Below are 21,478 nucleotides of genomic sequence, written 5' to 3'. Positions count from 1 at the left end.
TCACCTGCTGCTGCAGTGACCACAGGTGTGATAACATCTAGAATTGGCATCTGGTGCGATCTCTCCGCTTCCACTCCAAAGAAAGTTACCTGTTTATTCCTATCATGCATTGGTTTTTGGGGTTTTCTTTGAGTAATGATGATCTCTTTAGTAGTCTGTTGGCGCCCTCTCCTGGAGGAATAGTTTGCTTGCTCTTGGACATTCTAAAAGAGAGGTCATGATAGACATTGAGCTTCTGAGCTCAATTGGGGACAGTCATGGGTGATGAATGTTTGCAACCTACTGCGAAGCCTCATACCGCAATATAAGGAACGTCAAATACTAAGAAAGGGCGGCCTATGAAAGAATTACTACTTTCAATAAGTACACTTAAACGGCTAATTGGGAATAGAAAAACTGTAAAAAGCCCTCTGAGAAAGCCCCCCTCTAACCTTTGATAGTAAGCTTTTCTGTAGTCTGCCTGTTGATGTATTTTCCGTTTGAACTGTGCACAACATGAAGAGACGGAACACTGGCGGCTTGTCACAATGCCCCCCGATGACATCACAATAGCGCTGCTGCCTAGAAAACAAGCTGCGCAGAAGAAGTTGTTCTTTGGGTGGGAGGGTGGGCTAGTGGAAGGAGGGGGCAATCTCTTTTTTTCCCGGGTGGTAGGGGGATGACAGGAGAAGGGAAGCGGGTGGTGAGAAAGGTACAGAGGGCAGGGTTTGGGGGCTGGGAAGGAAAGGGAAAAGATTAGGGTTTGGGGATGATGAAAGGGCTTTCTACGGGTAAGGATGGCAAAGGGTGGCAGTGACGGAAAGTCAGGCAACCTGTCCTGTCCGTCTTTTTGTATCGTGAATTGGAAAGACTGCAAGGGGGAGGGGAGTTGCTTGCGCCCTAAAGGAGGAGTTATTCAGATTCATTGCAGTGGGCGGCGGCTGCAAAACGCACCATTCTTCTTGTTTTGGCTCTGCAAAGCAGCCTTTTCAAGGGTTGGCTTGGGTGACAAAATGTCTTGTGTAGGCGTGGGTTTGTCTCCCTCTCGCTCTCTCTCCCTAAGATGTGTCCGGCATAGGCCAGGGTGCCACTCGAGGCCCAAACCAATTCTGGTTATCGCTTCTCGGCCTTTTGGCTAAGATCAAGTGTAGTATCTGTTCTTATCAGTTTAATATCTGATACGTCCCCTATCTGGGGACCATATATTAAATGGATTTTTAGAACAGGGAGATGGAAAAAGAGCTTGCTCTGTCCACTCCACGCATTGACCTGGTATTGCAGTACCTCCAGGAACGGTGCACCCCTTCTTAACCCAGTTTCCAAAAGCAGAACTCAATTCACCTGATTCATATTAGCCCGATTTAATGAATTGGAAGAAAGCATACGTCTTCATATGCACCTCAATTTGGCCCATTCACTTTTCACACTTCCTCCTTTTGTTTTTTATCTTTCACACTTTTGACTTTCTTTATTCATCCAAATAGCAAACTCATCACCACTCAACCTGACCAACTCGGCTATGTCCCCGTGCTGCAGTTCTCTGTCTTATCTAGATCATTTGCAATTGAATGGAATAGATCCCTTTTGGACAAAGTGGATTCACCTGCTGCTGCAGTGACCACAGGTGTGATAACATCTAGAATTGGCATCTGGTGCGATCTCTCCGCTTCCACTCCAAAGAAAGTTACCTGTTTATTCCTATCATGCATTGGTTTTTGGGGTTTTCTTTGAGTAATGATGATCTCTTTAGTAGTCTGTTGGCGCCCTCTCCTGGAGGAATAGTTTGCTTGCTCTTGGACATTCTAAAAGAGAGGTCATGATAGACATTGAGCTTCTGAGCTCAATTGGGGACAGTCATGGGTGATGAATGTTTGCAACCTACTGCGAAGCCTCATACCGCAATATAAGGAACGTCAAATACTAAGAAAGGGCGGCCTATGAAAGAATTACTACTTTCAATAAGTACACTTAAACGGCTAATTGGGAATAGAAAAACTGTAAAAAGCCCTCTGAGAAAGCCCCCCTCTAACCTTTGATAGTAAGCTTTTCTGTAGTCTGCCTGTTGATGTATTTTCCGTTTGAACTGTGCACAACATGAAGAGACGGAACACTGGCGGCTTGTCACAATGCCCCCCGATGACATCACAATAGCGCTGCTGCCTAGAAAACAAGCTGCGCAGAAGAAGTTGTTCTTTGGGTGGGAGGGTGGGCTAGTGGAAGGAGGGGGCAATCTCTTTTTTTCCCGGGTGGTAGGGGGATGACAGGAGAAGGGAAGCGGGTGGTGAGAAAGGTACAGAGGGCAGGGTTTGGGGGCTGGGAAGGAAAGGGAAAAGATTAGGGTTTGGGGATGATGAAAGGGCTTTCTACGGGTAAGGATGGCAAAGGGTGGCAGTGACGGAAAGTCAGGCAACCTGTCCTGTCCGTCTTTTTGTATCGTGAATTGGAAAGACTGCAAGGGGGAGGGGAGTTGCTTGCGCCCTAAAGGAGGAGTTATTCAGATTCATTGCAGTGGGCGGCGGCTGCAAAACGCACCATTCTTCTTGTTTTGGCTCTGCAAAGCAGCCTTTTCAAGGGTTGGCTTGGGTGACAAAATGTCTTGTGTAGGCGTGGGTTTGTCTCCCTCTCGCTCTCTCTCCCTAAGATGTGTCCGGCATAGGCCAGGGTGCCACTCGAGGCCCAAACCAATTCTGGTTATCGCTTCTCGGCCTTTTGGCTAAGATCAAGTGTAGTATCTGTTCTTATCAGTTTAATATCTGATACGTCCCCTATCTGGGGACCATATATTAAATGGATTTTTAGAACAGGGAGATGGAAAAAGAGCTTGCTCTGTCCACTCCACGCATTGACCTGGTATTGCAGTACCTCCAGGAACGGTGCACCCCTTCTTAACCCAGTTTCCAAAAGCAGAACTCAATTCACCTGATTCATATTAGCCCGATTTAATGAATTGGAAGAAAGCATACGTCTTCATATGCACCTCAATTTGGCCCATTCACTTTTCACACTTCCTCCTTTTGTTTTTTATCTTTCACACTTTTGACTTTCTTTATTCATCCAAATAGCAAACTCATCACCACTCAACCTGACCAACTCGGCTATGTCCCCGTGCTGCAGTTCTCTGTCTTATCTAGATCATTTGCAATTGAATGGAATAGATCCCTTTTGGACAAAGTGGATTCACCTGCTGCTGCAGTGACCACAGGTGTGATAACATCTAGAATTGGCATCTGGTGCGATCTCTCCGCTTCCACTCCAAAGAAAGTTACCTGTTTATTCCTATCATGCATTGGTTTTTGGGGTTTTCTTTGAGTAATGATGATCTCTTTAGTAGTCTGTTGGCGCCCTCTCCTGGAGGAATAGTTTGCTTGCTCTTGGACATTCTAAAAGAGAGGTCATGATAGACATTGAGCTTCTGAGCTCAATTGGGGACAGTCATGGGTGATGAATGTTTGCAACCTACTGCGAAGCCTCATACCGCAATATAAGGAACGTCAAATACTAAGAAAGGGCGGCCTATGAAAGAATTACTACTTTCAATAAGTACACTTAAACGGCTAATTGGGAATAGAAAAACTGTAAAAAGCCCTCTGAGAAAGCCCCCCTCTAACCTTTGATAGTAAGCTTTTCTGTAGTCTGCCTGTTGATGTATTTTCCGTTTGAACTGTGCACAACATGAAGAGACGGAACACTGGCGGCTTGTCACAATGCCCCCCGATGACATCACAATAGCGCTGCTGCCTAGAAAACAAGCTGCGCAGAAGAAGTTGTTCTTTGGGTGGGAGGGTGGGCTAGTGGAAGGAGGGGGCAATCTCTTTTTTTCCCGGGTGGTAGGGGGATGACAGGAGAAGGGAAGCGGGTGGTGAGAAAGGTACAGAGGGCAGGGTTTGGGGGCTGGGAAGGAAAGGGAAAAGATTAGGGTTTGGGGATGATGAAAGGGCTTTCTACGGGTAAGGATGGCAAAGGGTGGCAGTGACGGAAAGTCAGGCAACCTGTCCTGTCCGTCTTTTTGTATCGTGAATTGGAAAGACTGCAAGGGGGAGGGGAGTTGCTTGCGCCCTAAAGGAGGAGTTATTCAGATTCATTGCAGTGGGCGGCGGCTGCAAAACGCACCATTCTTCTTGTTTTGGCTCTGCAAAGCAGCCTTTTCAAGGGTTGGCTTGGGTGACAAAATGTCTTGTGTAGGCGTGGGTTTGTCTCCCTCTCGCTCTCTCTCCCTAAGATGTGTCCGGCATAGGCCAGGGTGCCACTCGAGGCCCAAACCAATTCTGGTTATCGCTTCTCGGCCTTTTGGCTAAGATCAAGTGTAGTATCTGTTCTTATCAGTTTAATATCTGATACGTCCCCTATCTGGGGACCATATATTAAATGGATTTTTAGAACAGGGAGATGGAAAAAGAGCTTGCTCTGTCCACTCCACGCATTGACCTGGTATTGCAGTACCTCCAGGAACGGTGCACCCCTTCTTAACCCAGTTTCCAAAAGCAGAACTCAATTCACCTGATTCATATTAGCCCGATTTAATGAATTGGAAGAAAGCATACGTCTTCATATGCACCTCAATTTGGCCCATTCACTTTTCACACTTCCTCCTTTTGTTTTTTATCTTTCACACTTTTGACTTTCTTTATTCATCCAAATAGCAAACTCATCACCACTCAACCTGACCAACTCGGCTATGTCCCCGTGCTGCAGTTCTCTGTCTTATCTAGATCATTTGCAATTGAATGGAATAGATCCCTTTTGGACAAAGTGGATTCACCTGCTGCTGCAGTGACCACAGGTGTGATAACATCTAGAATTGGCATCTGGTGCGATCTCTCCGCTTCCACTCCAAAGAAAGTTACCTGTTTATTCCTATCATGCATTGGTTTTTGGGGTTTTCTTTGAGTAATGATGATCTCTTTAGTAGTCTGTTGGCGCCCTCTCCTGGAGGAATAGTTTGCTTGCTCTTGGACATTCTAAAAGAGAGGTCATGATAGACATTGAGCTTCTGAGCTCAATTGGGGACAGTCATGGGTGATGAATGTTTGCAACCTACTGCGAAGCCTCATACCGCAATATAAGGAACGTCAAATACTAAGAAAGGGCGGCCTATGAAAGAATTACTACTTTCAATAAGTACACTTAAACGGCTAATTGGGAATAGAAAAACTGTAAAAAGCCCTCTGAGAAAGCCCCCCTCTAACCTTTGATAGTAAGCTTTTCTGTAGTCTGCCTGTTGATGTATTTTCCGTTTGAACTGTGCACAACATGAAGAGACGGAACACTGGCGGCTTGTCACAATGCCCCCCGATGACATCACAATAGCGCTGCTGCCTAGAAAACAAGCTGCGCAGAAGAAGTTGTTCTTTGGGTGGGAGGGTGGGCTAGTGGAAGGAGGGGGCAATCTCTTTTTTTCCCGGGTGGTAGGGGGATGACAGGAGAAGGGAAGCGGGTGGTGAGAAAGGTACAGAGGGCAGGGTTTGGGGGCTGGGAAGGAAAGGGAAAAGATTAGGGTTTGGGGATGATGAAAGGGCTTTCTACGGGTAAGGATGGCAAAGGGTGGCAGTGACGGAAAGTCAGGCAACCTGTCCTGTCCGTCTTTTTGTATTGTGAATTGGAAAGACTGCAAGGGGGAGGGGAGTTGCTTGCGCCCTAAAGGAGGAGTTATTCAGATTCATTGCAGTGGGCGGCGGCTGCAAAACGCACCATTCTTCTTGTTTTGGCTCTGCAAAGCAGCCTTTTCAAGGGTTGGCTTGGGTGACAAAATGTCTTGTGTAGGCGTGGGTTTGTCTCCCTCTCGCTCTCTCTCCCTAAGATGTGTCCGGCATAGGCCAGGGTGCCACTCGAGGCCCAAACCAATTCTGGTTATCGCTTCTCGGCCTTTTGGCTAAGATCAAGTGTAGTATCTGTTCTTATCAGTTTAATATCTGATACGTCCCCTATCTGGGGACCATATATTAAATGGATTTTTAGAACAGGGAGATGGAAAAAGAGCTTGCTCTGTCCACTCCACGCATTGACCTGGTATTGCAGTACCTCCAGGAACGGTGCACCCCTTCTTAACCCAGTTTCCAAAAGCAGAACTCAATTCACCTGATTCATATTAGCCCGATTTAATGAATTGGAAGAAAGCATACGTCTTCATATGCACCTCAATTTGGCCCATTCACTTTTCACACTTCCTCCTTTTGTTTTTTATCTTTCACACTTTTGACTTTCTTTATTCATCCAAATAGCAAACTCATCACCACTCAACCTGACCAACTCGGCTATGTCCCCGTGCTGCAGTTCTCTGTCTTATCTAGATCATTTGCAATTGAATGGAATAGATCCCTTTTGGACAAAGTGGATTCACCTGCTGCTGCAGTGACCACAGGTGTGATAACATCTAGAATTGGCATCTGGTGCGATCTCTCCGCTTCCACTCCAAAGAAAGTTACCTGTTTATTCCTATCATGCATTGGTTTTTGGGGTTTTCTTTGAGTAATGATGATCTCTTTAGTAGTCTGTTGGCGCCCTCTCCTGGAGGAATAGTTTGCTTGCTCTTGGACATTCTAAAAGAGAGGTCATGATAGACATTGAGCTTCTGAGCTCAATTGGGGACAGTCATGGGTGATGAATGTTTGCAACCTACTGCGAAGCCTCATACCGCAATATAAGGAACGTCAAATACTAAGAAAGGGCGGCCTATGAAAGAATTACTACTTTCAATAAGTACACTTAAACGGCTAATTGGGAATAGAAAAACTGTAAAAAGCCCTCTGAGAAAGCCCCCCTCTAACCTTTGATAGTAAGCTTTTCTGTAGTCTGCCTGTTGATGTATTTTCCGTTTGAACTGTGCACAACATGAAGAGACGGAACACTGGCGGCTTGTCACAATGCCCCCCGATGACATCACAATAGCGCTGCTGCCTAGAAAACAAGCTGCGCAGAAGAAGTTGTTCTTTGGGTGGGAGGGTGGGCTAGTGGAAGGAGGGGGCAATCTCTTTTTTTCCCGGGTGGTAGGGGGATGACAGGAGAAGGGAAGCGGGTGGTGAGAAAGGTACAGAGGGCAGGGTTTGGGGGCTGGGAAGGAAAGGGAAAAGATTAGGGTTTGGGGATGATGAAAGGGCTTTCTACGGGTAAGGATGGCAAAGGGTGGCAGTGACGGAAAGTCAGGCAACCTGTCCTGTCCGTCTTTTTGTATCGTGAATTGGAAAGACTGCAAGGGGGAGGGGAGTTGCTTGCGCCCTAAAGGAGGAGTTATTCAGATTCATTGCAGTGGGCGGCGGCTGCAAAACGCACCATTCTTCTTGTTTTGGCTCTGCAAAGCAGCCTTTTCAAGGGTTGGCTTGGGTGACAAAATGTCTTGTGTAGGCGTGGGTTTGTCTCCCTCTCGCTCTCTCTCCCTAAGATGTGTCCGGCATAGGCCAGGGTGCCACTCGAGGCCCAAACCAATTCTGGTTATCGCTTCTCGGCCTTTTGGCTAAGATCAAGTGTAGTATCTGTTCTTATCAGTTTAATATCTGATACGTCCCCTATCTGGGGACCATATATTAAATGGATTTTTAGAACAGGGAGATGGAAAAAGAGCTTGCTCTGTCCACTCCACGCATTGACCTGGTATTGCAGTACCTCCAGGAACGGTGCACCCCTTCTTAACCCAGTTTCCAAAAGCAGAACTCAATTCACCTGATTCATATTAGCCCGATTTAATGAATTGGAAGAAAGCATACGTCTTCATATGCACCTCAATTTGGCCCATTCACTTTTCACACTTCCTCCTTTTGTTTTTTATCTTTCACACTTTTGACTTTCTTTATTCATCCAAATAGCAAACTCATCACCACTCAACCTGACCAACTCGGCTATGTCCCCGTGCTGCAGTTCTCTGTCTTATCTAGATCATTTGCAATTGAATGGAATAGATCCCTTTTGGACAAAGTGGATTCACCTGCTGCTGCAGTGACCACAGGTGTGATAACATCTAGAATTGGCATCTGGTGCGATCTCTCCGCTTCCACTCCAAAGAAAGTTACCTGTTTATTCCTATCATGCATTGGTTTTTGGGGTTTTCTTTGAGTAATGATGATCTCTTTAGTAGTCTGTTGGCGCCCTCTCCTGGAGGAATAGTTTGCTTGCTCTTGGACATTCTAAAAGAGAGGTCATGATAGACATTGAGCTTCTGAGCTCAATTGGGGACAGTCATGGGTGATGAATGTTTGCAACCTACTGCGAAGCCTCATACCGCAATATAAGGAACGTCAAATACTAAGAAAGGGCGGCCTATGAAAGAATTACTACTTTCAATAAGTACACTTAAACGGCTAATTGGGAATAGAAAAACTGTAAAAAGCCCTCTGAGAAAGCCCCCCTCTAACCTTTGATAGTAAGCTTTTCTGTAGTCTGCCTGTTGATGTATTTTCCGTTTGAACTGTGCACAACATGAAGAGACGGAACACTGGCGGCTTGTCACAATGCCCCCCGATGACATCACAATAGCGCTGCTGCCTAGAAAACAAGCTGCGCAGAAGAAGTTGTTCTTTGGGTGGGAGGGTGGGCTAGTGGAAGGAGGGGGCAATCTCTTTTTTTCCCGGGTGGTAGGGGGATGACAGGAGAAGGGAAGCGGGTGGTGAGAAAGGTACAGAGGGCAGGGTTTGGGGGCTGGGAAGGAAAGGGAAAAGATTAGGGTTTGGGGATGATGAAAGGGCTTTCTACGGGTAAGGATGGCAAAGGGTGGCAGTGACGGAAAGTCAGGCAACCTGTCCTGTCCGTCTTTTTGTATCGTGAATTGGAAAGACTGCAAGGGGGAGGGGAGTTGCTTGCGCCCTAAAGGAGGAGTTATTCAGATTCATTGCAGTGGGCGGCGGCTGCAAAACGCACCATTCTTCTTGTTTTGGCTCTGCAAAGCAGCCTTTTCAAGGGTTGGCTTGGGTGACAAAATGTCTTGTGTAGGCGTGGGTTTGTCTCCCTCTCGCTCTCTCTCCCTAAGATGTGTCCGGCATAGGCCAGGGTGCCACTCGAGGCCCAAACCAATTCTGGTTATCGCTTCTCGGCCTTTTGGCTAAGATCAAGTGTAGTATCTGTTCTTATCAGTTTAATATCTGATACGTCCCCTATCTGGGGACCATATATTAAATGGATTTTTAGAACAGGGAGATGGAAAAAGAGCTTGCTCTGTCCACTCCACGCATTGACCTGGTATTGCAGTACCTCCAGGAACGGTGCACCCCTTCTTAACCCAGTTTCCAAAAGCAGAACTCAATTCACCTGATTCATATTAGCCCGATTTAATGAATTGGAAGAAAGCATACGTCTTCATATGCACCTCAATTTGGCCCATTCACTTTTCACACTTCCTCCTTTTGTTTTTTATCTTTCACACTTTTGACTTTCTTTATTCATCCAAATAGCAAACTCATCACCACTCAACCTGACCAACTCGGCTATGTCCCCGTGCTGCAGTTCTCTGTCTTATCTAGATCATTTGCAATTGAATGGAATAGATCCCTTTTGGACAAAGTGGATTCACCTGCTGCTGCAGTGACCACAGGTGTGATAACATCTAGAATTGGCATCTGGTGCGATCTCTCCGCTTCCACTCCAAAGAAAGTTACCTGTTTATTCCTATCATGCATTGGTTTTTGGGGTTTTCTTTGAGTAATGATGATCTCTTTAGTAGTCTGTTGGCGCCCTCTCCTGGAGGAATAGTTTGCTTGCTCTTGGACATTCTAAAAGAGAGGTCATGATAGACATTGAGCTTCTGAGCTCAATTGGGGACAGTCATGGGTGATGAATGTTTGCAACCTACTGCGAAGCCTCATACCGCAATATAAGGAACGTCAAATACTAAGAAAGGGCGGCCTATGAAAGAATTACTACTTTCAATAAGTACACTTAAACGGCTAATTGGGAATAGAAAAACTGTAAAAAGCCCTCTGAGAAAGCCCCCCTCTAACCTTTGATAGTAAGCTTTTCTGTAGTCTGCCTGTTGATGTATTTTCCGTTTGAACTGTGCACAACATGAAGAGACGGAACACTGGCGGCTTGTCACAATGCCCCCCGATGACATCACAATAGCGCTGCTGCCTAGAAAACAAGCTGCGCAGAAGAAGTTGTTCTTTGGGTGGGAGGGTGGGCTAGTGGAAGGAGGGGGCAATCTCTTTTTTTCCCGGGTGGTAGGGGGATGACAGGAGAAGGGAAGCGGGTGGTGAGAAAGGTACAGAGGGCAGGGTTTGGGGGCTGGGAAGGAAAGGGAAAAGATTAGGGTTTGGGGATGATGAAAGGGCTTTCTACGGGTAAGGATGGCAAAGGGTGGCAGTGACGGAAAGTCAGGCAACCTGTCCTGTCCGTCTTTTTGTATCGTGAATTGGAAAGACTGCAAGGGGGAGGGGAGTTGCTTGCGCCCTAAAGGAGGAGTTATTCAGATTCATTGCAGTGGGCGGCGGCTGCAAAACGCACCATTCTTCTTGTTTTGGCTCTGCAAAGCAGCCTTTTCAAGGGTTGGCTTGGGTGACAAAATGTCTTGTGTAGGCGTGGGTTTGTCTCCCTCTCGCTCTCTCTCCCTAAGATGTGTCCGGCATAGGCCAGGGTGCCACTCGAGGCCCAAACCAATTCTGGTTATCGCTTCTCGGCCTTTTGGCTAAGATCAAGTGTAGTATCGTTCGAAAAGGTGGTTTAAGGCTCCGGCCACCTTAGTACAATGATGCAATGCACGCTGGAAGGTTGCGCTTGTTAGTACTTTGGGAGGATAGTATATCCATCTAGAGGAAACCATGGCCCTACCAGGATCAAGGCTATTAGACTGAGTAAGTGTGGGGGTTATGGTGCAATGTGCCCCAGGAATGGACACCCTGGAGGGAGTCTGAACTTGCTAGGTTGGGACCCTGGTAAGCCTCAGACTCTGTCGCACGCCGCGCCTTGCCTATTCATACTTTCCAAGCATATTGCCCTATCCCGGTCTTCTGGCTAAGAAGGGAAATTTTTATAATCCCGGTCGGAGGTCCGGTCAGCTTTGGGCTGAGAAACCAACACCCGGTTGGAGGTCCGGGTCAGCTTTGGCTGAGAAACCAACACCCGGTTGGAGGTCCGGTTAGCCTTGGGCTGAGAAACCAACACCCGGTTGGAGGTCCGGTCAGCCTTGGGCTGAGAAACCAACACCCGGTTGGAGGTCCGGTCAGCCTTGGGCTGAAAAACCAACACCGGTTGACGGTCCGGGCAGTCTCGGCTGCGAAACCAACGACTAGTAGCTCCCTACTCCACTTGGGTAAGATGCCTCGGTGGACGCTGGGAGCAACAACAAGGCTCAACCAGGCTTCGGCTTGGGGGAGCACCGAAGATCCCTGACCCTCTCTGTGGCCTTCTGGCTCGGAGGGACGGGGTTGATTTTTGGGGATCCTCTTCTCACGGAGGGGTCCACACGAATCCTAGCCTTTGCACTGTTTTTGGTGTGACTTCGGTCATGCATTTTTGCGGTGCTTTGGAAAGCTTCATTAAATCAAAAATCTGTTCTTATCAGTTTAATATCTGATACGTCCCCTATCTGGGGACCATATATTAAATGGATTTTTAGAACAGGGAGATGGAAAAAGAGCTTGCTCTGTCCACTCCACGCATTGACCTGGTATTGCAGTACCTCCAGGAACGGTGCACCCCTTCTTAACCCAGTTTCCAAAAGCAGAACTCAATTCACCTGATTCATATTAGCCCGATTTAATGAATTGGAAGAAAGCATACGTCTTCATATGCACCTCAATTTGGCCCATTCACTTTTCACACTTCCTCCTTTTGTTTTTTATCTTTCACACTTTTGACTTTCTTTATTCATCCAAATAGCAAACTCATCACCACTCAACCTGACCAACTCGGCTATGTCCCCGTGCTGCAGTTCTCTGTCTTATCTAGATCATTTGCAATTGAATGGAATAGATCCCTTTTGGACAAAGTGGATTCACCTGCTGCTGCAGTGACCACAGGTGTGATAACATCTAGAATTGGCATCTGGTGCGATCTCTCCGCTTCCACTCCAAAGAAAGTTACCTGTTTATTCCTATCATGCATTGGTTTTTGGGGTTTTCTTTGAGTAATGATGATCTCTTTAGTAGTCTGTTGGCGCCCTCTCCTGGAGGAATAGTTTGCTTGCTCTTGGACATTCTAAAAGAGAGGTCATGATAGACATTGAGCTTCTGAGCTCAATTGGGGACAGTCATGGGTGATGAATGTTTGCAACCTACTGCGAAGCCTCATACCGCAATATAAGGAACGTCAAATACTAAGAAAGGGCGGCCTATGAAAGAATTACTACTTTCAATAAGTACACTTAAACGGCTAATTGGGAATAGAAAAACTGTAAAAAGCCCTCTGAGAAAGCCCCCCTCTAACCTTTGATAGTAAGCTTTTCTGTAGTCTGCCTGTTGATGTATTTTCCGTTTGAACTGTGCACAACATGAAGAGACGGAACACTGGCGGCTTGTCACAATGCCCCCCGATGACATCACAATAGCGCTGCTGCCTAGAAAACAAGCTGCGCAGAAGAAGTTGTTCTTTGGGTGGGAGGGTGGGCTAGTGGAAGGAGGGGGCAATCTCTTTTTTTCCCGGGTGGTAGGGGGATGACAGGAGAAGGGAAGCGGGTGGTGAGAAAGGTACAGAGGGCAGGGTTTGGGGGCTGGGAAGGAAAGGGAAAAGATTAGGGTTTGGGGATGATGAAAGGGCTTTCTACGGGTAAGGATGGCAAAGGGTGGCAGTGACGGAAAGTCAGGCAACCTGTCCTGTCCGTCTTTTTGTATCGTGAATTGGAAAGACTGCAAGGGGGAGGGGAGTTGCTTGCGCCCTAAAGGAGGAGTTATTCAGATTCATTGCAGTGGGCGGCGGCTGCAAAACGCACCATTCTTCTTGTTTTGGCTCTGCAAAGCAGCCTTTTCAAGGGTTGGCTTGGGTGACAAAATGTCTTGTGTAGGCGTGGGTTTGTCTCCCTCTCGCTCTCTCTCCCTAAGATGTGTCCGGCATAGGCCAGGGTGCCACTCGAGGCCCAAACCAATTCTGGTTATCGCTTCTCGGCCTTTTGGCTAAGATCAAGTGTAGTATCTGTTCTTATCAGTTTAATATCTGATACGTCCCCTATCTGGGGACCATATATTAAATGGATTTTTAGAACAGGGAGATGGAAAAAGAGCTTGCTCTGTCCACTCCACGCATTGACCTGGTATTGCAGTACCTCCAGGAACGGTGCACCCCTTCTTAACCCAGTTTCCAAAAGCAGAACTCAATTCACCTGATTCATATTAGCCCGATTTAATGAATTGGAAGAAAGCATACGTCTTCATATGCACCTCAATTTGGCCCATTCACTTTTCACACTTCCTCCTTTTGTTTTTTATCTTTCACACTTTTGACTTTCTTTATTCATCCAAATAGCAAACTCATCACCACTCAACCTGACCAACTCGGCTATGTCCCCGTGCTGCAGTTCTCTGTCTTATCTAGATCATTTGCAATTGAATGGAATAGATCCCTTTTGGACAAAGTGGATTCACCTGCTGCTGCAGTGACCACAGGTGTGATAACATCTAGAATTGGCATCTGGTGCGATCTCTCCGCTTCCACTCCAAAGAAAGTTACCTGTTTATTCCTATCATGCATTGGTTTTTGGGGTTTTCTTTGAGTAATGATGATCTCTTTAGTAGTCTGTTGGCGCCCTCTCCTGGAGGAATAGTTTGCTTGCTCTTGGACATTCTAAAAGAGAGGTCATGATAGACATTGAGCTTCTGAGCTCAATTGGGGACAGTCATGGGTGATGAATGTTTGCAACCTACTGCGAAGCCTCATACCGCAATATAAGGAACGTCAAATACTAAGAAAGGGCGGCCTATGAAAGAATTACTACTTTCAATAAGTACACTTAAACGGCTAATTGGGAATAGAAAAACTGTAAAAAGCCCTCTGAGAAAGCCCCCCTCTAACCTTTGATAGTAAGCTTTTCTGTAGTCTGCCTGTTGATGTATTTTCCGTTTGAACTGTGCACAACATGAAGAGACGGAACACTGGCGGCTTGTCACAATGCCCCCCGATGACATCACAATAGCGCTGCTGCCTAGAAAACAAGCTGCGCAGAAGAAGTTGTTCTTTGGGTGGGAGGGTGGGCTAGTGGAAGGAGGGGGCAATCTCTTTTTTTCCCGGGTGGTAGGGGGATGACAGGAGAAGGGAAGCGGGTGGTGAGAAAGGTACAGAGGGCAGGGTTTGGGGGCTGGGAAGGAAAGGGAAAAGATTAGGGTTTGGGGATGATGAAAGGGCTTTCTACGGGTAAGGATGGCAAAGGGTGGCAGTGACGGAAAGTCAGGCAACCTGTCCTGTCCGTCTTTTTGTATCGTGAATTGGAAAGACTGCAAGGGGGAGGGGAGTTGCTTGCGCCCTAAAGGAGGAGTTATTCAGATTCATTGCAGTGGGCGGCGGCTGCAAAACGCACCATTCTTCTTGTTTTGGCTCTGCAAAGCAGCCTTTTCAAGGGTTGGCTTGGGTGACAAAATGTCTTGTGTAGGCGTGGGTTTGTCTCCCTCTCGCTCTCTCTCCCTAAGATGTGTCCGGCATAGGCCAGGGTGCCACTCGAGGCCCAAACCAATTCTGGTTATCGCTTCTCGGCCTTTTGGCTAAGATCAAGTGTAGTATCTGTTCTTATCAGTTTAATATCTGATACGTCCCCTATCTGGGGACCATATATTAAATGGATTTTTAGAACAGGGAGATGGAAAAAGAGCTTGCTCTGTCCACTCCACGCATTGACCTGGTATTGCAGTACCTCCAGGAACGGTGCACCCCTTCTTAACCCAGTTTCCAAAAGCAGAACTCAATTCACCTGATTCATATTAGCCCGATTTAATGAATTGGAAGAAAGCATACGTCTTCATATGCACCTCAATTTGGCCCATTCACTTTTCACACTTCCTCCTTTTGTTTTTTATCTTTCACACTTTTGACTTTCTTTATTCATCCAAATAGCAAACTCATCACCACTCAACCTGACCAACTCGGCTATGTCCCCGTGCTGCAGTTCTCTGTCTTATCTAGATCATTTGCAATTGAATGGAATAGATCCCTTTTGGACAAAGTGGATTCACCTGCTGCTGCAGTGACCACAGGTGTGATAACATCTAGAATTGGCATCTGGTGCGATCTCTCCGCTTCCACTCCAAAGAAAGTTACCTGTTTATTCCTATCATGCATTGGTTTTTGGGGTTTTCTTTGAGTAATGATGATCTCTTTAGTAGTCTGTTGGCGCCCTCTCCTGGAGGAATAGTTTGCTTGCTCTTGGACATTCTAAAAGAGAGGTCATGATAGACATTGAGCTTCTGAGCTCAATTGGGGACAGTCATGGGTGATGAATGTTTGCAACCTACTGCGAAGCCTCATACCGCAATATAAGGAACGTCAAATACTAAGAAAGGGCGGCCTATGAAAGAATTACTACTTTCAATAAGTACACTTAAACGGCTAATTGGGAATAGAAAAACTGTAAAAAGCCCTCTGAGAAAGCCCCCCTCTAACCTTTGATAGTAAGCTTTTCTGTAGTCTGCCTGTTGATGTATTTTCCGTTTGAACTGTGCACAACATGAAGAGACGGAACACTGGCGGCTTGTCACAATGCCCCCCGATGACATCACAATAGCGCTGCTGCCTAGAAAACAAGCTGCGCAGAAGAAGTTGTTCTTTGGGTGGGAGGGTGGGCTAGTGGAAGGAGGGGGCAATCTCTTTTTTTCCCGGGTGGTAGGGGGATGACAGGAGAAGGGAAGCGGGTGGTGAGAAAGGTACAGAGGGCAGGGTTTGGGGGCTGGGAAGGAAAGGGAAAAGATTAGGGTTTGGGGATGATGAAAGGGCTTTCTACGGGTAAGGATGGCAAAGGGTGGCAGTGACGGAAAGTCAGGCAACCTGTCCTGTCCGTCTTTTTGTATCGTGAATTGGAAAGACTGCAAGGGGGAGGGGAGTTGCTTGCGCCCTAAAGGAGGAGTTATTCAGATTCATTGCAGTGGGCGGCGGCTGCAAAACGCACCATTCTTCTTGTTTTGGCTCTGCAAAGCAGCCTTTTCAAGGGTTGGCTTGGGTGACAAAATGTCTTGTGTAGGCGTGGGTTTGTCTCCCTCTCGCTCTCTCTCCCTAAGATGTGTCCGGCATAGGCCAGGGTGCCACTCGAGGCCCAAACCAATTCTGGTTATCGCTTCTCGGCCTTTTGGCTAAGATCAAGTGTAGTATCTGTTCTTATCAGTTTAATATCTGATACGTCCCCTATCTGGGGACCATATATTAAATGGATTTTTAGAACAGGGAGATGGAAAAAGAGCTTGCTCTGTCCACTCCACGCATTGACCTGGTATTGCAGTACCTCCAGGAACGGTGCACCCCTTCTTAACCCAGTTTCCAAAAGCAGAACTCAATTCACCTGATTCATATTAGCCCGATTTAATGAATTGGAAGAAAGCATACGTCTTCATATGCACCTCAATTTGGCCCATTCACTTTTCACACTTCCTCCTTTTGTTTTTTATCTTTCACACTTTTGACTTTCTTTATTCATCCAAATAGCAAACTCATCACCACTCAACCTGACCAACTCGGCTATGTCCCCGTGCTGCAGTTCTCTGTCTTATCTAGATCATTTGCAATTGAATGGAATAGATCCCTTTTGGACAAAGTGGATTCACCTGCTGCTGCAGTGACCACAGGTGTGATAACATCTAGAATTGGCATCTGGTGCGATCTCTCCGCTTCCACTCCAAAGAAAGTTACCTGTTTATTCCTATCATGCATTGGTTTTTGGGGTTTTCTTTGAGTAATGATGATCTCTTTAGTAGTCTGTTGGCGCCCTCTCCTGGAGGAATAGTTTGCTTGCTCTTGGACATTCTAAAAGAGAGGTCATGATAGACATTGAGCTTCTGAGCTCAATTGGGGACAGTCATGGGTGATGAATGTTTGCAACCTACTGCGAAGCCTCATACCGCAATATAAGGAACGTCAAATACTAAGAAAGGGCGGCCTATGAAAGAATTACTACTTTCAATAAGTACACTTAAACGGCTAATTGGGAATAGAAAAACTGTAAAAAGCCCTCTGAGAAAGCCCCCCTCTAACCTTTGATAGTAAGCTTTTCTGTAGTCTGCCTGTTGATGTATTTTCCGTTTGAACTGTGCACAACATGAAGAGACGGAACACTGGCGGCTTGTCACAATGCCCCCCGATGACATCACAATAGCGCTGCTGCCTAGAAAACAAGCTGCGCAGAAGAAGTTGTTCTTTGGGTGGGAGGGTGGGCTAGTGGAAGGAGGGGGCAATCTCTTTTTTTCCCGGGTGGTAGGGGGATGACAGGAGAAGGGAAGCGGGTGGTGAGAAAGGTACAGAGGGCAGGGTTTGGGGGCTGGGAAGGAAAGGGAAAAGATTAGGGTTTGGGGATGATGAAAGGGCTTTCTACGGGTAAGGATGGCAAAGGGTGGCAGTGACGGAAAGTCAGGCAACCTGTCCTGTCCGTCTTTTTGTATCGTGAATTGGAAAGACTGCAAGGGGGAGGGGAGTTGCTTGCGCCCTAAAGGAGGAGTTATTCAGATTCATTGCAGTGGGCGGCGGCTGCAAAACGCACCATTCTTCTTGTTTTGGCTCTGCAAAGCAGCCTTTTCAAGGGTTGGCTTGGGTGACAAAATGTCTTGTGTAGGCGTGGGTTTGTCTCCCTCTCGCTCTCTCTCCCTAAGATGTGTCCGGCATAGGCCAGGGTGCCACTCGAGGCCCAAACCAATTCTGGTTATCGCTTCTCGGCCTTTTGGCTAAGATCAAGTGTAGTATCTGTTCTTATCAGTTTAATATCTGATACGTCCCCTATCTGGGGACCATATATTAAATGGATTTTTAGAACAGGGAGATGGAAAAAGAGCTTGCTCTGTCCACTCCACGCATTGACCTGGTATTGCAGTACCTCCAGGAACGGTGCACCCCTTCTTAACCCAGTTTCCAAAAGCAGAACTCAATTCACCTGATTCATATTAGCCCGATTTAATGAATTGGAAGAAAGCATACGTCTTCATATGCACCTCAATTTGGCCCATTCACTTTTCACACTTCCTCCTTTTGTTTTTTATCTTTCACACTTTTGACTTTCTTTATTCATCCAAATAGCAAACTCATCACCACTCAACCTGACCAACTCGGCTATGTCCCCGTGCTGCAGTTCTCTGTCTTATCTAGATCATTTGCAATTGAATGGAATAGATCCCTTTTGGACAAAGTGGATTCACCTGCTGCTGCAGTGACCACAGGTGTGATAACATCTAGAATTGGCATCTGGTGCGATCTCTCCGCTTCCACTCCAAAGAAAGTTACCTGTTTATTCCTATCATGCATTGGTTTTTGGGGTTTTCTTTGAGTAATGATGATCTCTTTAGTAGTCTGTTGGCGCCCTCTCCTGGAGGAATAGTTTGCTTGCTCTTGGACATTCTAAAAGAGAGGTCATGATAGACATTGAGCTTCTGAGCTCAATTGGGGACAGTCATGGGTGATGAATGTTTGCAACCTACTGCGAAGCCTCATACCGCAATATAAGGAACGTCAAATACTAAGAAAGGGCGGCCTATGAAAGAATTACTACTTTCAATAAGTACACTTAAACGGCTAATTGGGAATAGAAAAACTGTAAAAAGCCCTCTGAGAAAGCCCCCCTCTAACCTTTGATAGTAAGCTTTTCTGTAGTCTGCCTGTTGATGTATTTTCCGTTTGAACTGTGCACAACATGAAGAGACGGAACACTGGCGGCTTGTCACAATGCCCCCCGATGACATCACAATAGCGCTGCTGCCTAGAAAACAAGCTGCGCAGAAGAAGTTGTTCTTTGGGTGGGAGGGTGGGCTAGTGGAAGGAGGGGGCAATCTCTTTTTTTCCCGGGTGGTAGGGGGATGACAGGAGAAGGGAAGCGGGTGGTGAGAAAGGTACAGAGGGCAGGGTTTGGGGGCTGGGAAGGAAAGGGAAAAGATTAGGGTTTGGGGATGATGAAAGGGCTTTCTACGGGTAAGGATGGCAAAGGGTGGCAGTGACGGAAAGTCAGGCAACCTGTCCTGTCCGTCTTTTTGTATCGTGAATTGGAAAGACTGCAAGGGGGAGGGGAGTTGCTTGCGCCCTAAAGGAGGAGTTATTCAGATTCATTGCAGTGGGCGGCGGCTGCAAAACGCACCATTCTTCTTGTTTTGGCTCTGCAAAGCAGCCTTTTCAAGGGTTGGCTTGGGTGACAAAATGTCTTGTGTAGGCGTGGGTTTGTCTCCCTCTCGCTCTCTCTCCCTAAGATGTGTCCGGCATAGGCCAGGGTGCCACTCGAGGCCCAAACCAATTCTGGTTATCGCTTCTCGGCCTTTTGGCTAAGATCAAGTGTAGTATCTGTTCTTATCAGTTTAATATCTGATACGTCCCCTATCTGGGGACCATATATTAAATGGATTTTTAGAACAGGGAGATGGAAAAAGAGCTTGCTCTGTCCACTCCACGCATTGACCTGGTATTGCAGTACCTCCAGGAACGGTGCACCCCTTCTTAACCCAGTTTCCAAAAGCAGAACTCAATTCACCTGATTCATATTAGCCCGATTTAATGAATTGGAAGAAAGCATACGTCTTCATATGCACCTCAATTTGGCCCATTCACTTTTCACACTTCCTCCTTTTGTTTTTTATCTTTCACACTTTTGACTTTCTTTATTCATCCAAATAGCAAACTCATCACCACTCAACCTGACCAACTCGGCTATGTCCCCGTGCTGCAGTTCTCTGTCTTATCTAGATCATTTGCAATTGAATGGAATAGATCCCTTTTGGACAAAGTGGATTCACCTGCTGCTGCAGTGACCACAGGTGTGATAACATCTAGAATTGGCATCTGGTGCGATCTCTCCGCTTCCACTCCAAAGAAAGTTACCTGTTTATTCCTATCATGCATTGGTTTTTGGGGTTTTCTTTGAGTAATGATGATCTCTTTAGTAGTCTGTTGGCGCCCTCTCCTGGAGGAATAGTTTGCTTGCTCTTGGACATTCTAAAAGAGAGGTCATGATAGACATTGAGCTTCTGAGCTCAATTGGGGACAGTCATGGGTGATGAATGTTTGCAACCTACTGCGAAGCCTCATACCGCAATATAAGGAACGTCAAATACTAAGAAAGGGCGGCCTATGAAAGAATTACTACTTTCAATAAGTACACTTAAACGGCTAATTGGGAATAGAAAAACTGTAAAAAGCCCTCTGAGAAAGCCCCCCTCTAACCTTTGATAGTAAGCTTTTCTGTAGTCTGCCTGTTGATGTATTTTCCGTTTGAACTGTGCACAACATGAAGAGACGGAACACTGGCGGCTTGTCACAATGCCCCCCGATGACATCACAATAGCGCTGCTGCCTAGAAAACAAGCTGCGCAGAAGAAGTTGTTCTTTGGGTGGGAGGGTGGGCTAGTGGAAGGAGGGGGCAATCTCTTTTTTTCCCGGGTGGTAGGGGGATGACAGGAGAAGGGAAGCGGGTGGTGAGAAAGGTACAGAGGGCAGGGTTTGGGGGCTGGGAAGGAAAGGGAAAAGATTAGGGTTTGGGGATGATGAAAGGGCTTTCTACGGGTAAGGATGGCAAAGGGTGGCAGTGACGGAAAGTCAGGCAACCTGTCCTGTCCGTCTTTTTGTATCGTGAATTGGAAAGACTGCAAGGGGGAGGGGAGTTGCTTGCGCCCTAAAGGAGGAGTTATTCAGATTCATTGCAGTGGGCGGCGGCTGCAAAACGCACCATTCTTCTTGTTTTGGCTCTGCAAAGCAGCCTTTTCAAGGGTTGGCTTGGGTGACAAAATGTCTTGTGTAGGCGTGGGTTTGTCTCCCTCTCGCTCTCTCTCCCTAAGATGTGTCCGGCATAGGCCAGGGTGCCACTCGAGGCCCAAACCAATTCTGGTTATCGCTTCTCGGCCTTTTGGCTAAGATCAAGTGTAGTATCTGTTCTTATCAGTTTAATATCTGATACGTCCCCTATCTGGGGACCATATATTAAATGGATTTTTAGAACAGGGAGATGGAAAAAGAGCTTGCTCTGTCCACTCCACGCATTGACCTGGTATTGCAGTACCTCCAGGAACGGTGCACCCCTTCTTAACCCAGTTTCCAAAAGCAGAACTCAATTCACCTGATTCATATTAGCCCGATTTAATGAATTGGAAGAAAGCATACGTCTTCATATGCACCTCAATTTGGCCCATTCACTTTTCACACTTCCTCCTTTTGTTTTTTATCTTTCACACTTTTGACTTTCTTTATTCATCCAAATAGCAAACTCATCACCACTCAACCTGACCAACTCGGCTATGTCCCCGTGCTGCAGTTCTCTGTCTTATCTAGATCATTTGCAATTGAATGGAATAGATCCCTTTTGGACAAAGTGGATTCACCTGCTGCTGCAGTGACCACAGGTGTGATAACATCTAGAATTGGCATCTGGTGCGATCTCTCCGCTTCCACTCCAAAGAAAGTTACCTGTTTATTCCTATCATGCATTGGTTTTTGG

At 46.6% G+C, this 21,478-nt stretch overlaps 13 non-coding genes and 1 pseudogene across 13 annotated transcripts; all 14 read left to right on the top strand.

Annotated features, from left to right (window-relative positions):
- The first annotated feature begins 1,094 nt into the window (after positions 1-1,094).
- Positions 1,095-1,285, top strand: LOC142289393 (U2 spliceosomal RNA). Its single transcript, XR_012749881.1, has one exon. It is a non-coding gene; the product is annotated as a U2 spliceosomal RNA (small nuclear RNA).
- A 1,387-nt stretch (positions 1,286-2,672) lies between these two features.
- LOC142289392 (U2 spliceosomal RNA) lies at positions 2,673-2,863 on the top strand. Its single transcript, XR_012749880.1, has one exon. It is a non-coding gene; the product is annotated as a U2 spliceosomal RNA (small nuclear RNA).
- Positions 2,864-4,250: 1,387 nt separating this feature from the next.
- LOC142289391 (U2 spliceosomal RNA) lies at positions 4,251-4,441 on the top strand. The gene has a single exon (XR_012749879.1). It is a non-coding gene; the product is annotated as a U2 spliceosomal RNA (small nuclear RNA).
- A 1,387-nt stretch (positions 4,442-5,828) lies between these two features.
- LOC142289390 (U2 spliceosomal RNA) lies at positions 5,829-6,019 on the top strand. The gene has a single exon (XR_012749878.1). It is a non-coding gene; the product is annotated as a U2 spliceosomal RNA (small nuclear RNA).
- A 1,387-nt stretch (positions 6,020-7,406) lies between these two features.
- Positions 7,407-7,597, top strand: LOC142289388 (U2 spliceosomal RNA). Its single transcript, XR_012749877.1, has one exon. It is a non-coding gene; the product is annotated as a U2 spliceosomal RNA (small nuclear RNA).
- Positions 7,598-8,984: 1,387 nt separating this feature from the next.
- Positions 8,985-9,175, top strand: LOC142289387 (U2 spliceosomal RNA). Its single transcript, XR_012749876.1, has one exon. It is a non-coding gene; the product is annotated as a U2 spliceosomal RNA (small nuclear RNA).
- Positions 9,176-10,562: 1,387 nt separating this feature from the next.
- On the top strand, positions 10,563-10,704 carry LOC142289397 (U2 spliceosomal RNA; annotated as a pseudogene).
- Positions 10,705-11,401: 697 nt separating this feature from the next.
- On the top strand, positions 11,402-11,597 carry LOC142289396 (U2 spliceosomal RNA). Its single transcript, XR_012749884.1, has one exon. It is a non-coding gene; the product is annotated as a U2 spliceosomal RNA (small nuclear RNA).
- Positions 11,598-12,984: 1,387 nt separating this feature from the next.
- Positions 12,985-13,175, top strand: LOC142289386 (U2 spliceosomal RNA). The gene has a single exon (XR_012749875.1). It is a non-coding gene; the product is annotated as a U2 spliceosomal RNA (small nuclear RNA).
- Positions 13,176-14,562: 1,387 nt separating this feature from the next.
- On the top strand, positions 14,563-14,753 carry LOC142289385 (U2 spliceosomal RNA). The gene has a single exon (XR_012749874.1). It is a non-coding gene; the product is annotated as a U2 spliceosomal RNA (small nuclear RNA).
- A 1,387-nt stretch (positions 14,754-16,140) lies between these two features.
- On the top strand, positions 16,141-16,331 carry LOC142289384 (U2 spliceosomal RNA). The gene has a single exon (XR_012749873.1). It is a non-coding gene; the product is annotated as a U2 spliceosomal RNA (small nuclear RNA).
- Positions 16,332-17,718: 1,387 nt separating this feature from the next.
- On the top strand, positions 17,719-17,909 carry LOC142289382 (U2 spliceosomal RNA). Its single transcript, XR_012749871.1, has one exon. It is a non-coding gene; the product is annotated as a U2 spliceosomal RNA (small nuclear RNA).
- Positions 17,910-19,296: 1,387 nt separating this feature from the next.
- LOC142289381 (U2 spliceosomal RNA) lies at positions 19,297-19,487 on the top strand. The gene has a single exon (XR_012749870.1). It is a non-coding gene; the product is annotated as a U2 spliceosomal RNA (small nuclear RNA).
- Positions 19,488-20,874: 1,387 nt separating this feature from the next.
- LOC142289380 (U2 spliceosomal RNA) lies at positions 20,875-21,065 on the top strand. The gene has a single exon (XR_012749869.1). It is a non-coding gene; the product is annotated as a U2 spliceosomal RNA (small nuclear RNA).
- Positions 21,066-21,478: the final 413 nt, after the last annotated feature.

The sequence above is a fragment of the Anomaloglossus baeobatrachus genome, unplaced genomic scaffold (genome assembly GCF_048569485.1).
Source record: "Anomaloglossus baeobatrachus isolate aAnoBae1 unplaced genomic scaffold, aAnoBae1.hap1 Scaffold_924, whole genome shotgun sequence".
NCBI classification, from domain to species: domain Eukaryota; kingdom Metazoa; phylum Chordata; class Amphibia; order Anura; family Aromobatidae; genus Anomaloglossus; species Anomaloglossus baeobatrachus.
This window is presented reverse-complemented; position numbering and strand designations above follow the sequence as displayed.